The sequence below is a fragment of the Aethalodelphis obliquidens genome, unplaced genomic scaffold (genome assembly GCF_003676395.1).
Source record: "Aethalodelphis obliquidens isolate GAN/ISIS:26980383/991018 unplaced genomic scaffold, ASM367639v1 scaffold3, whole genome shotgun sequence".
In the NCBI taxonomy this organism is placed as follows: Eukaryota; Metazoa; Chordata; class Mammalia; order Artiodactyla; family Delphinidae; genus Aethalodelphis; species Aethalodelphis obliquidens.
Window position 1 is genome coordinate 38,307,127 of NW_020837947.1, and position 15,298 is coordinate 38,322,424.

General features: G+C 38.9%; 1 protein-coding gene across 5 annotated transcripts in view; it reads right to left on the reverse strand.

Annotated features, from left to right (window-relative positions):
• PKIB (cAMP-dependent protein kinase inhibitor beta) overlaps positions 1–15,298 on the reverse strand; it is a 102,397-nt gene that overhangs the window by 23,846 nt on the left and 63,253 nt on the right. The window lies entirely within an intron of this gene.

Below are 15,298 nucleotides of genomic sequence, written 5' to 3' on the forward strand. Positions count from 1 at the left end.
ACTTCCAGAATACACAGTGCTGGGCTCTTGAAGAAGACATTCAGTCAAACTTCCACCTCCCCTGGGGCCCCAGGCAGTCAGCTCCAGGCAGCTGGTGAAATTGAAAGGCTTCATGGGTTTCTTAAAGAATTCCTATTCGTCACAAAGTGGAAAATTCTTGCTCACCTCCTGGAGATACCTACTCCTTACACCAATGCCACACGGACCTCTCAATTGCCTTTATTGATTGCAAATGGGGACACCTCTAAAGTTCCTGATCAGGTGCCTACTTTGTTCCCTAAAAGTCTCAGTCATCACCAAGGTTTAAACTGATGTCAAGGGATCAAGGGGTCACTTGTGGCACAAAACCAAAAATTAAGGATTAGTATAATGTGGTGCCTTGACATTTGATAAAATAGGTCTCGAATGGCCTAACCCAAGTTCCCTTTCCCACTCAGTTCCCATGGGTAACATACCCTAGCCAAACACCCTCCTTATTAAAGGCATCAGGCACAATTCCTGCTCATCTCCGAGTAGCAGAATTATTCAAACAAGCCAATCATATCCTCCCACAGGGACCAAGAAGCACCCCACCCTTACTACTGCAAAGCCTGCCTCTCACAGCCCTGGTTGTTCACTTTGTTCCCAAGTGTATCCCCTGTGTGGCCCTGCATGGTGTCCTCTTCCCCAGGCTGTGAGTATATATGATGAATAAACTGCTGTCCATTTCATCTGATCTCGCCTGTCCAGTGCCAGGTGTCATGTATTTAGCCATCCCCATAACCCTAGGGTGGGAATCCCTCTTTCACCAATGGGGTAAACAGGAGTCAATTTAAATACCCTACCACCAATACCACTTTCCTTTCCCTCTTGAAAGGGAACGGTAAGTATAAGGAGCACAAGGCATCAGGTTCATGTACGTTTTGTGCCCATGCTGACCCTCACTGAGTTGCAGCTTGTCCTGTTTCATCGCTGTACACTGGGATCTACTGCTGCTGTCTCAGGTACAACTATAACCTCAACTAGAGGTAAGTGCAGCTGTATGCTCTTTGTTCCAACCTCAGAATATTTAGGGTCCATGGCCTATTTAAAGCACTGTGTTCTTCTTGAGGTCATTTCAGTCTCTCCTGCACCCCTCTGAGGGCGTGGGAACTCCATGAAGCAGCACTCAGGCCCATCTGCTGAAGCTCACCATTGCTTCTCTTTCTAAGGTTATACAGGATATGGAACTTCTTTAAAATGCTCAGTTTCCCTGGGAATTAAGACCTAGTCCTTTCTACACTTGGATTTCCTAACCCCATTCAAATTTCTACTGCTTAAGCCTCCTCTGGCTCAACTCAGTGAGTCCTGGGCACCATCCCAAAGACTCAGACATTGCCTAGGGTCTCCTCACATCTTGAATTCTTCTCCTACCAGCTAGTTAGTGATTCCCTTCCCTCCCAGAAATACCAAAAGGAACTCTTATGTCATCATATACTCTCTCTCACTCTAAGGTCTGTTCTCAGTTCTCTAGTCTCAGATGGCTCAAAAAAAGCTTTTGCTCTCAAAAAGTCAAGTTATTTTCTAGAGATAACTTTGATTTGCAAAACTTTGCTCTTTGTTTTCATTTTAAAAAGCTAATCAAAAAGTTAAGCGAACTTTTAACCTAGATAATGTATATGACTCCTCAGTGAATAGTGTCTATAGGAAGCATTAAAGGAAGTAGAAAGGAGTAAAGAAACCTTAGTTGATAATTAAAATAATTATCATCTATATGCATTTAAAACAGCTACTCTTAGTAGAGTCCTTACTTAGCAAGGTAGTGAATTGCTTCATATACATTATTTTATTTAATGCTTATAACAAACGTAAGAGATACAGAAGGGGGGGAGGATTATCTCCATAATTCAAATGAGACAACTGAAATTTTGTCTTCCAAATATTAGGAACTGTCTCTAAATTACGATCTAAAGCCCTGTTATGTGTGATTCCAAAACATGGTCTTTTAATTATTTCATTATATTGCTGCCCCTCTATTGGGTTGGCCAAAAAGTTCATTCATGTTTTCCTGTAACATCTTATGGAAAAACCCAAATGAACTTTTGGGCCACCCCAATAGAATCATAGGCCTTATAAATTTGGAAGAGATTAGAATAGAATAAAAATAACTAGAGTAATGAAGTTAGGGATCCAGGACCCACTTAAGAGCTCACCTACTATGCTACTACCATATGCATATTTTCTCTCCTTGATCAACATATTCTCCATAACATTAAACCAAACTCAAGATATTGTTCAATTCATGTGTTATGAAACTTTAACTCAATTTTGAATCATAAAAATGAAGATCATGTGATTGAAATAACATACACAAGTTTGAGTAAAAATTACTTCTTGTTTTCTTTATACTTCTTATTAACTATTACATAATATACCTACATAGTATAATTATATAACCTGTGAACACACACATTCAGATGCCTTAAAATCCTTTTACAGAATAACATGGAAGCAAATTCCTATTGCTTATGGTATAATTTCATCTATCACTAAATTATTGTTATGCTTAGTTGTGTTAGTTTTACCTCGCAACTTTTCTTCCATGTCACAACAATCAGCAGAATTCACTGAAAATAGTAAAAGGTCAATATAAATGTTTGTTTAAAGATTCTAAGATTTTGGGGAGACCTTCAAGATGGCAGAAGAGTAAGATGCGGTCCTGCCCACCAGAAAGACAAGATCCAGGCTCATCCACCAGAACACAGGCACAAGTCCTCTAAATGGATTAAATGCTACAAACAAAAGACATAGACTAGCTGAATGGATACAAAAACAAGACCCATACATATGCTGTATACAAGAGACCCAATTCAGGCCTAGGGACACATACAGACTGAAAGTGAAGGGATGGAAAAAGATATTCCATGCAAATGGAAATCAAAAGAAAGCCGGAGTAGCAATTCACATATCAGACAAAATAGACTTTAAAATAAAGACTATTACAAGAGACAAAGAAGGACACTACATAATGATCAAGGGATCAATTCAAGAAGAAGATGTAACAATTGTAAACATTTATGCACCCAACATAGGAGCACCTCAGTACATAAGGCAAATACTAACAGCCATAAAAGGGGAAATCGACAGTAACACAATACTAGTAGGGGACTTTAACATCCTACTCTCACCAATGGACAGATAATCCAAAATGAAAATAAATATGGAAACATATGCTTTAAACGATACATTAAACAACATGGACTTAATTGATATTTATAGGACATTCCATCCAAAAACAACAGAATACACATTTTTCTCAAGTGCTCATGGAACATTCTCCAGGATAGATCATATCTTGGGGCACAAATCAAGCCTTGGTAAAGTTAAGAAAATTGAAATTGTATCAAGTATCTTTTCCAACCACAAGGCTATGAGACTAGATATCAATTACAGGGAAAAAATCTATAAAAAATATAAACACATGGAGGCTAAACAATACAGTACTTAATAACCAAGAGATCATTGAAGAAATCAAAGAGGAAATAAAAAAATACCTAGAAACAAATGACAATTAAAACACAACAACCCAAAATCTATGGGATGCAGCAAAAGCAGTTCTAAGAGGGAACTTTATAGCAATACAATCCTACCTCAAGAAACAAGAAATATCTCAAATAAACAATCTAACCTTACACCTAAAGCAATTAGAGAAAGAAGAACCAAAAAACCCAAAGTTAGAAGAAGGAAAGAATTCATAAAGATCAGAACAGAAATAAATGAAAAAGAAATGAAGGAAACAATAGCAAAGATCAATAAAACTAAAGGCTGGTTCTTTGAGAAGATAAACAAAATTGATAAACCATTAGCCAGACTCATCAATTAAAAAAAGGGAGAAGACTCAAATCAATAGAATTAGAAATGAAAAGGAGAAGTAACAACTGACCCTGCAGAAATACAAAGGATCATGAGAGATTACTACAAGCAACTATATGCCAATAAAATGGACAACCTGGAAGAAATGGACAAATTCTTAGAAAGGCACAACCCTCTGAGACTGAACCAGGAAGAAATAGAAAATATAAACAGACCAATCACAAGCACTGAAATTGAGACTGTGATTAAAAATCTTCCAACAAACAAAAACCCAGGACCAGATGGCTTCACAGGCAAATTCTATCAAACATTTAGGGAAGAGCTAACACCTATCCTTCTCAACCTCTTCCAAAACACAGCAGAGGGAGGAACACTCCCAAACTCATTCTATGGGACCACCATCACCCTGATACCAAAACCAGACAAAGATGTCACAAAGAAAGAAAACTACAGTCCAATATCACTGATGAACATAGATGCAAAAATCCTCAACAAAATACTAGCAAACAGAATCCAACAGCACATTAAAAGGATCATATACCATGATCAAGTGGGGTTTATCCCAGGAATGCAAGGGTTCTTCAATATACACAAATCAATCAATGTGATACAACATATTAACAAACTGAAGGATAAAAACCACATGATCATCTCAATAGATGCAGAAAAAGCTTTTGACAGAATTCAACACCCATTTAAGATGGGTGGGAGGGAGACGCAAGAGGGAGGAGATATGGGGATATATGTATATGTATATGTATATGTATAGCCGATTCACTTTGTTACAAAGCAGAAACTAACACAGCACTGTAAAGCAATTATACTCCAATAAAGATGTTTAAAAAAAGATTAAAAAAAACGATTCTAAGACTTTTTTTTGGTTTAATTTTAGACTTTAATTTTTGCTGTACTTTTTCTTTTCATATTTTAACCAAAAACTGCAAAGAAGTTTGCACTTTATGCAAAGACATTTTCTGATTACTAAGTAGAGAAGACCCCAAAGAATGTAGCAAAGGAAACCCACTATTACATTCCATAGGGGTAACTGACAGTTGACTGCACTGTATTTACCAGATCTTTTAGTCATCTTTATACATTTTTAATTTTTCATTTTATACAAATAAACATGCATTTTACTGTAAAATTCTGAACTCTACCCTTGAAAGCTGTAATTATGATTTGGTGACCTTCTCCCAGCCGCCCTAGCTGTATACACCTTGGCCTGAATATACTTTTAGCTCAGTAACTACTAAATGATCAAGCACTCTGCTTCGTCCATCTGCTCTAACAGTGACCTCTTTTGAATTTTTTTTAATGAGGTTTGGATATTTCTTTTTATAGCTTTGCCAACGTAATCATATACATTCTGACACCAGGCAGTGTAACTTAATTCTTCTTTGTATGAGCCACTCCACAGAGAAGAACTAGATTTTTCACCTTAACGCTTGATTAACTTGTGGGAAAAAGCAGGCAAAAAACATGAGGTCTCTGGGAAAACTGTTAGCTTGCCTATGCCTGGAGACTAACACAGTGAATTTAAAGCAAATTAGCGCTTAAGATTTAAAAAAAATTCTAATGGGGGAGAGCGGGAGAAATAGAGGGTGGGTAAAAAGCCTATTTACCTACAATTAATCTTATGCCAGATGAACTAGAGCAGTGTTTCCTAAACCTGCCTGCTCAGAAGACTCACATGGGAAGTTTGTTAACAATACAGGTTCCCAGTGCCTTCCCTAGAACCTTGAATCCTGTGTGTTTGACACCATATGTATTGCAAACACTCTGGAAGATTCTTACTCCCACACAAGTCTGAGAATAACTGAACTGGAGTAAAGGTTAGGTCAGATTCTTCTCCATCTTTCTCTAATAATACACTGAAAAAAATCTATAAATGATGTTGCTTCAGGGTCTAAGAGTATGTATCACCCAAAAGGATGGACTGTTTACTGGTGGTTTTAGCAAAGTATACCAACACATGCACACAGCTTTGGAGATCTACACACCCAATCTTCGACCTTATTAAAATTACCTTGTAGTAAATTAAAAATTAAATTATAAAACTAACTTTGTCCCGACTTGCTCTATCAGGACACATACTGATGGCCTTGGTTACATCAGTCATCCCCTGGGCAGGCTCTTTCACCTTTTACTCCGATAACCAACCCTGAAGTTCAACACTAAACTAGTTTAATATGGTTTTTGCTAAATGTTCTATGTTGGTGACTTGTTTTACTCGCAGAAGATCACACCTCTAGGGTGGCAAGAACAAATGGGGTCTAAGTGTGGACAGTGGCTAGCAGGCGTTCAATGAGTGCTTTTTGGGTTAACTTAACATCGATCTAACTGTGCAGTCCACCTCATCTGCAGATCCTGTCTGTGCAGATAGGAAGCTTATGTTACTGAATTTGATAAAAGTGCTCTGTGTTGGCATTTTAAGCATTGCTGCTTTAAACCCTAGGCTGGCAGTGTTCCTGAACCAAGAAAGACCTTTCGAGTCATCCTGCCACTTTGATCCATTTCACATCAGATTTTTATTGTTATCCTTTGACATTTGATTAAGGATAATGGTGACTTTTAGTAGAGAAAAATTCCCCCAAATTCATCATAATTAAAATAACTGAAGAAAACATTACAAAGTTGACTCTGTTTGTAATAATCTGAAGAGTAGAATAATTACAGAAAATTCTCAAAGATCCTCACTAGCAGGGGTAAAGTGAAGCGAAAAGGAAGCATGGATAAATACATGGATACATTAAAAATAGCAGAAAGAACTACTCACTAAAGCTTGTTGACCCTGGAGAGTCATTTTGAGAGGTCAGAACATCCTGGATGATATTGACTAAAATATCTCTCTCAGTCTCTCAAAGAGATTGTAAAAAAAATGGACTAAGAAAAAGTCAAGATTGAAGAAGATCTCATTTAATTCAACTTTATTTGGGAGGAGCATCGTTTATAGATGTGCACCTTCTGAATAAAAAAGATCATAAGTAACGTTTTGAAATGTGGTCAATGTAAAACAGCTGTTTATAATAGGACAAATACAGAAAATGAGTACATAAAAGGCAGAGAGTAAGGGAGACACAGCATGAACACATCCTGGAGCACAATTTTATTACAACAATATATCTAACCTCTGGTCAACTGCAGACTCTTCCAGACCAAATGCTTTGCACCCTTCACTGTCTTCCTTCATCCATTTCCTCTTGTTCTCCTCCCCAGGCCCTGCTCCTGCCATAGACCTTCCAATGTCCTCTTCCCCTTCATCCTACCCAAACCAGCTTTTGGAAAATATTTACTTAATTTGTTCACAGGAACATGATCTATGTGTGGCTCCCTACAAGGAAAACTCCAAAGTCTCCGACCAAAGAAGCAAACTGTCAACTGTGGCACTTCCAGAAATTAGCTAATGGAAGAGGAGTGGTATTTGGGAAAGACAGGGCAAAGACTTTCCTGAATTCTCAGCATTTTATCTTCCGCCTGTTTGTAAGGTTGGTGGGGGTGCTGGAGTCTAATCTGTGCTCTTGGTACCACAAATTGCATGACATTGGACAGATTCTTTAACTTCTTTGAGGCTTAGTTTCCCTAGTCCCTGTCATGCAATGTTTCTTCAACGACTAAAGTATGCCCTTATTTTTCATTTGCAGTGTAGGCAGGAGAACTTAGATTCTTACAGTTTTATTTCTAGTAATTAAGTAGCTTTCAGTTGTTACCTCTTTCACTCCTCTTACCTTACACACTTAAACCCACATAAACGTCCCAATCATTTAACAAAAATAGGCAGGAAAGAAAGGGGAAAGCAGTGATTAAAGCTATTCTAATTCATTTATAAAATTTTAAAGGCCAATTTGTTTCACTTTTAAGACCTCTGGACTAGGTGTATTTGTTGCAATAACCCCCAAAACTTGGAATTTTCTGAGCTAGATGGATAAATGTTACTAAAAAAAATTTACTTCTACTGAAAAGTGTGAGCTTAAAGAAAAATCCATCCAGAATGTATATGACAGCTCTAGTTTCATTTGAACTACGAGTGCTCTGGTTCACGTTACTCATGTGTCACCAGGGGAGAGTCCCTGAGTCTTTCAGTCTCAGGGGTGTTGACTCTTAAATTCCAAGCTACATACTCCACCCAAGTACTGAGGTTTCTGAAAATCTCAAAACTTTGCACGCTGGGGTGTGCAGGACAGTGACGATATATAATCATACTTCATAGGGTATGGAGAATGAAGTGTTCTGGCATTTTCAGAAGCCCCTATCACAGGTGTGGAAACAATGAAAACAATACAAGTGTTCATAGGTTTGGGGGTTTTTTTGTTTCCTTGTTTGTTCTTTACCTACTTGTGTTATGTCACTTTCCGCAGCAAAACCTCTCTGAAGCATGGATAGAAAGCAGAAGTACCTATCATCTGTTAACTTGAATAGTCTTCATATTTTAAAGTATTTTAATTGCCAAGATTAAAATTTGAAACCTGTTTCCCAGTAACTTCTAAATCAGGAGGCTTTCTGTAGTCTGAAACACTATGTTTCTTTGATGTACTTTTAATTTAAGATAAGCTAGCCCTGTCAAAGCAGAATATTTTCGCTATTTTTTCCCCACAGGCATTTGTTCAACTGGGGCCAAGCAGAATGGCCATTTTGCTGCTGCATTCTATGCATGAGGTAAACTCTTTTGAGCTTAAGAGTGTTCTCTTTCTTTTAATCCTTTCTATAACCTGCCTCCAGATTTATCTGAGAAACATATGTTGAGTCATTCTCATCTCTATTTTTCATATCCATAGTAGTAATTATGACTGTAAATAGAATTTTTAGTATTCTTAAAACTGCATTTTTAAAATATTAGCTGCAATCTGGCTGTCTCTCCCTTTAATTTATTCCAGTGGTAACTTCCATTTTTAAAATTAAGGGTAATATGTAAACATGTGATTCATTTTCTAATTCTATCACCATCTATAACTGGGGGCAAGTGACTAACTTCTCATAACACATTTTTAATGACCTGTGAAGTTCAGTAGCTGGGTGAAGATTAATAAGTATGTCTTCCAAATTTAAAAATATATAGAAATATTTCAATAGGCTAATTTAAAAACTTGAAATGTAGCATTTTACACGAGACTCATGAGTCTCAATGTGACCTTAACCACAGCATACCTAATCTAGTTTCTTTTTCCTATTTTACAAATTAATGGCATTGATGCAAAGTCAAATGAATCAATGCCATTAAAGACTGTCAAGAGAAACCAAAAAATGACAATGTATAAGTAACTTGGAAATATCTGAGAATTTGGGGGCTAGAAGGAACTCCGGTCATCAGCAAATTAATAAACAAAAATTAAGCAAACAGACAAACAAACAAACACAAAGCAACCCTGAATTCAAAGATGAGGAAGAGACCAGACTGCAGATATGATGGAGATCTGGTTAATTTCAGAATCAAGTCTAGACATCATGTCACTGGACATCTGGGCCAGTACTTATCCCACAATAATGACAGTTTCTAATTTTTTTCAAGGATAAAAACTACTTTTTAACATCATATCACTAGTGGATATGGTGGGTGTAATCTGTAAGGGGAAAAGGCCCAGCCTCTGGGGTGTGTGCAGGAGAGCAAGGCAGCCCTTCTGCTACCGCACTCGATGAAGGTCAGGCCTTCCTGTGGTTAGGGGAAGGTTTCCGCTTGTAAAGTCTATTAGGGAAGCACATGTCCATATCGTGACCTTGAGCCTTGCTTAGAAGTGATTTCTGCATTCTTCTAAGGCTTTATGGAAACAATAAAAGCATTCACCTCCTTGACTGGAAACCCCTCCTGCTTGAGAGTAGACTGCTGGGGTGGAAGGAGGCTTAGTTAAATGAGAATTCCAGTTTGGAATGATGAGATTCAGGTCCTAACAGTTACTTACTGTTGTAATTTAAAAGTTGTATTCATTGTGGTATGAATTGCATAAACGCCAAAAATATAACGATCATAACATATACTGATTTCTCTATGTGTAGGGAGAGGGATTCTAGCCTAGATTCCAGGGAGGCAGAACAAGACTGAAGAACCTTGCCTGTGGAAGGTGGGCAGAAACCTGAAACAAGGTGGTCGGCTGGATACTAAGGAGAGAGCCAACCAGTAGTGGGCCCCGGAGAATGGGCACAATGAATGGACTTGTGTAGTAATGATGTTGAATATCTAATTCTAGGTTTCTTTTTTCTGCACTATAATTCTGTCATATTATCCTCAAGTCTTTGGTAAAGTTTACTATGCACTACAACCATCTTAGTGATATCTCTGTTTTGGGCAACAAAGGGAGTACCCTGGGGACAGTCTAAGATGACATAGACTAGAGAGAGTTGCAACAGCATCAAAAAGCTTTAGGAGACAGCAGGGAATGGTGAGCAGGGAGACCAGAGCACCAGACCAGAAAAAGTGACAGCTAGCACCCAGGGTAGATTCATAGACTCTGAGGATTCTAAGAAATAGTAGGTGTGGGGAAAACAAACAAACAGAACAGATTGTACCTCCTGGAGTGTGGAAGCTACGACTATGTTTATTGAGGTTTAATAGCAAGATGAATCCTCAAAGTTGAAGAACCTACACTTTTTAGATATCTGTTGATTGAGAAAACATTTAATAGTTGAAAAGGTACTATAAAATAAACATTTTAAAGAAATTAACCCTTATTTTTATAACAATAATCTATATACATTTGAAAAATGTTAGTATATATGATATGTGACAGTATTTATTCAGACACAGATGCATGGCTTTGTGGACACCCTCGACTAATTCTATAGAATTCTAGGGGATCAGGATATTCATTGTTGGCAAACACTGGACTGTATCATAAATCATGGCCCTAATGGCCAGCACCTGTCTCCTGTAACAACCATAATTTTAATCACTAACTTGTCAGCCTTCTTCTACCTACCTTTAATTCCGCCTTCTTCCATGTGGAATTATAGGCTATTCAAGTTTAAAAAAAATGTTTAACACTTGGGTAATCTAAGTCCCTCAGATAGCTCTTAGAGATCGAAAGGCTAGATAACCATGATTGTCAATGTTCAGTAGACAATTCCAGAGGGTCTCAGCAATATATGGGTAAAACAGAATGCAAAAATCTCTCGTGCTAGATTCCATCCCACAGTCCCATCATTTGTTCAGCCCAGAGTCCTGGGAGCCTATTTTGAGTACTGACAGCCCACCTCCAGTTTCGGGCTGTGGGCTTACACATTAATGGCATCCTTGCCTTATCCAAGCGTCATGTGTTAGAGTATGATAGTCACATGACAGAGAATCATTCTTGAGGGGAAAAAAATAAGATATCACTCCTGAAAACTCTAAATTATTTTCAGCAAGCCTGGGATGGAAAGTCTCAATTAGCAAGTGCAATAAAGATGTGACATTTAAAAACAAATTATAACACATTTCCATCCTTCATTGGAATACTGAATGATGACATATTGTTCTTTTATAGTTGCCATTTCCAAGTTTTAATTGCCTTGGTTTAATTGGTTGTATCCAAAGAAATGTCAATTCGGTAATTACCCCTATGCTATTGGAATCACCTTCATTTAACAAGCAAAGGAAAACTGACTTCTGAAAGGGAAAAACAATTAAAATATAATACCGGGGAAATACTGTATCATTGAGGTATTAAAAAATAATATTGTATATGACTGAAACTCAGTTTATTTCATAGGAATCAAAAAAATGTTCTTTTTAAATTCGAAACAGTAATATACCAAATACATAATCAAACATAAATTAGTTAATACAGAATCATGTTCATTCATTTATAAATTTATTAATTCACTTAGAAAATATCTACTGAGTGCCAATGATATGCCTGGCAAGAATTATATAACTACTTTCATGGAATCTAATGGGTGAGAAAAAAATAATCAACACAAATCCGTGTATGAATACAAACTGTGGTAAGTCGTAGATGAAAAATTATGTGGACTTATGTGAGTGTATCAGAACCTGACGCATTGATAATACGAGCTGAGATATGGACAAAAGGAACATCTGGTATAGAGGTAGAAAGAGAGTATTTCAAGCAGAAGAGAAGAGCACAGCACATTGCAGGAACTGAAGGAAGGCCAGTGTGGCCCAAACGCAGAGAAGGAGGTAAGAAATGGCACAAGATGGAGTAGCTCACTTAACAGGGGCTACATCATTGAGGCGTGTTAAAGATTGGGTCTACTATTCTGAAAGTACTGGGAAGCCACTGAAGTCTTTTAAGCAATAGTGTGACAATCAAAATTGAATTTTAAAAAGATCACTTTGGCTACAGCAAATGGAATAGACTGAGAAAGAAGAGTGGATTCAAGAGATGAGTCTGGAGGCAGCTGCAGTATTCCAAGTGAGACATAATAAATTAGAAGGTAGAGTTTACGCCTTCGATTTAACAATCCATAAAGTCTACAGTTATTTGTGTTCTACAAGTGACCTATTTTCAAAGAATTAAATGTGTCGGAGCTAAAAGGAAAGCAGAGTGATAGAATAGAAGGTATGTGTGCTTTAGAAGGAACTACAGCTGGCTTAGCATTCTGGTCTGAACCTTTCGCTCCACTCCTTGTTAGCTGAGGGATGTTATGTGAGGCATTAAGCTCTCTGAGCCTCAGCTCCCACATCTTCTGAGTGCACATAATAATACCTCCCACAGTTGAGAAGATTAAGTGGGACAATGTGTGTGATGTTCTCAGCATGGAAGGCCAGTTAACACTGAAGAGCCCAGGACACATCAGCGGGTCTCATCCCCTCCTATTACAGATCTTCATCTTCCTTTTGAAACTTGTTCCTCCTCCTGTGTTTTCTTTCTCAGTGAATAGCACTATAATCCATCCAGTTGCACAAGTCAGAAACCCAGCAGGCATCCTTTCCCCTCACCTTCCATGATAATCAAGTCATACAAAGTCTATTCTCTAAATAGCTCTTGAACCAATGGACTGACTGCTCTGCTCTTTCACTACCCTAGTTAAGGGCACCAGCCTCTCTAGATTAGATGATCCTCTTCACTCATTACCCTGCCCCCACTTTGTTGTCCCCTAGTCCATTCTTTACACTAGCCAAGCAAATATCACTATCTCAGTTCTCTGACTACTCCCCTCATGCCAAGAAAACGTCATCCAGTTCCTTAGCATGGCTAACAACACCCTCCCTGATCTACACTCCGCCTACTTCCCATCCTCACCTCTTGCCACTCCTCCCCCCACCTTGGGTCTGGCAGGTGAAAGAAACTGCTCCCCATTTAGGACGTGTAGCTCCCAGACGTACTCCCTTCACCTCCACATTCAGGCCACCAGCTGGAGCACTCTCCCTCCAAAGCTTCTCTGGATTAGGTCAACAACTACTCAACACTGAGCTTCAGCTCAGAAAAAAAAAAGTGTCTGGGAGGCACTTTTGCTCCACTTGACTCTATCCCAAGTATGTTGGACAGCCTATAACATGAATTTCATTATTTGAATGAATTGAACAAGCGGTCAAGTGAGGTCTAAGGAGTCTGATTGGATTGGCCAAGGTTACATAGGTTAGGGCTTACTGTGAGGAGAAGATCCAGGTCTTCGGCCACATGTTGCAGTGTCCCCTTCTCTCCATCATGCTGACATTTTGCCTTATTAATCTCAATTGCACTGGCTCTCCTCATTAAGCCTTTGAAACATTCTCTTCATGCGGTTGCGAAATATTGCTCATTTATACTGAGGTTTATAGTTTTTGCACTCAAAACAGACCAATGTCCCCTCCTTCCAAAAGCCTTCCTGGACTCCCCTAAGAAGTGGTAGCCGTGGCTCGTGTGACACTCTCAAGCACTCCTGTAGCATTTTTATACTGCTCTCCCTCCCTGTGATACTGTGAATTCTTCCGAAACTAGGACCATGCTGGCTTCATTTTACATCTCTGATACACAAGACTGTTCTTGGGACAGAGTAGTGGTACTTGATATTTGTTGATTGTAATGGCTCTTCAGAGCTGAACAGTATGCAAATAAGGGCAACTAAAGTGATGTAAGGAATGCCAGGGGGAAAAAATGATGCAAGAATAAGAAGACAGACTAAGATGATGATGGCTCTGCTATACAGAGATAGGGAGTTTGAGAAAAGGCACAGATGGCTTTGGCTAAGATGAAGAATCGAGAAGGTGATTGAGAAGATGATGCCACTGCTGGAACAGGCTTCCTCTCCTAGTGAGAACCTTCAGTCCCTCAGAGACCTTACTGCTTCTTTTTATTCAGGACAGAGAACTGGAGTCAGAAAAGAAGAAGCTCTCACTTTCAGACAGCTGGAAAGGTAAGTAAGAAAGCTGAGTCACAGAGCACGTTCTACGCCTGCTGGGAAGCCTACAGCCAACACTAGAGATACTGGTTTCATAGGTGTTGCAGGTTCCTGAAATGGCAGAATCATAGTCAGCCGATTGTGATGGAAATAGAACTGAGCTGGGGGCAGAAATCCAAGTGTTGGTCCTAGTCTTGCCCATAGCCTTGGGCAAAGCTCTGAGCCTCATTTTCCTCCTCTGTGAAATATAAGAGGTTTGAACTAGATGGTCTCCTATAGTGCTTTCTCATGCAGGGATTCTCTGATGTATGGGCTCAGCACTTGGATTTACTTAATGCAGCTATACAACCAAGGGTAAGAAGACTGTTGATCTGGGTAATGCATGCAAATGCAGACATGCAACCTCATCCTTTTCACTCCTGTAACTTGATGTGGACTGGCTGAAGCACGTATCCACAACGGTATTTCCTCGTTCATACACAGTAAGCACAGCCAAAAGCTTTATGAATAAAAAATTAGAGATATGGTAAGGCTGTAAAGCAGTGGTTCGCAAATATCAAAATCAGTGTGGTAACTTTTGGAAAGCAAGTTCCAACGCCTTGCACCAGATATGCCAAATCAGAACCTTCAAGATGGAACCCTAGGAATGTTTTTTACAAAGCTCTCATGTGACTTTGATAATCAACTAGTTTGGGGCTCATTTATAAAGGAAAATTAGTGTTTCTCAAAGGGTATCTAAGATGCTTATTTAAAATATCTGGGGGGCTTCCCTGGTGGCGCAGTGGTTGAGAGTCCACCTGCCGATGCAGGGGACACGGGTTCGTGCCCCGGTCCAGGATGATCCCACCTGCCGCGGAGCGGCTGGGCCCGTGAGCCATGGCCACTGAGCCTGCGCGTCCGGAGCCTGTGCTCCGCAACGGGAGAGGCCACAACAGTGAAAGGCCCGCGTACCGCAAAAAAAAAAAAAAAAAAAAAAAAAAGAATTCAGTACAAGCTTTTAATTAAACAATTTGCTGAGATCTTATCTGAGGAAGCAAGTTAGAAATATGTCTCAGTTCCTGTTGGTTGGTTTTTTAGCTAAATCACAAATGTTAATGTCATTATAATAATCATAGATTAGGCAAGATATAATGACTAGTACCTACTAAGCAACAATATTTAAGGGACATCCTAGAATCATAAAATGATCCAAGGTAGTCATCATTTCTAGTCAACA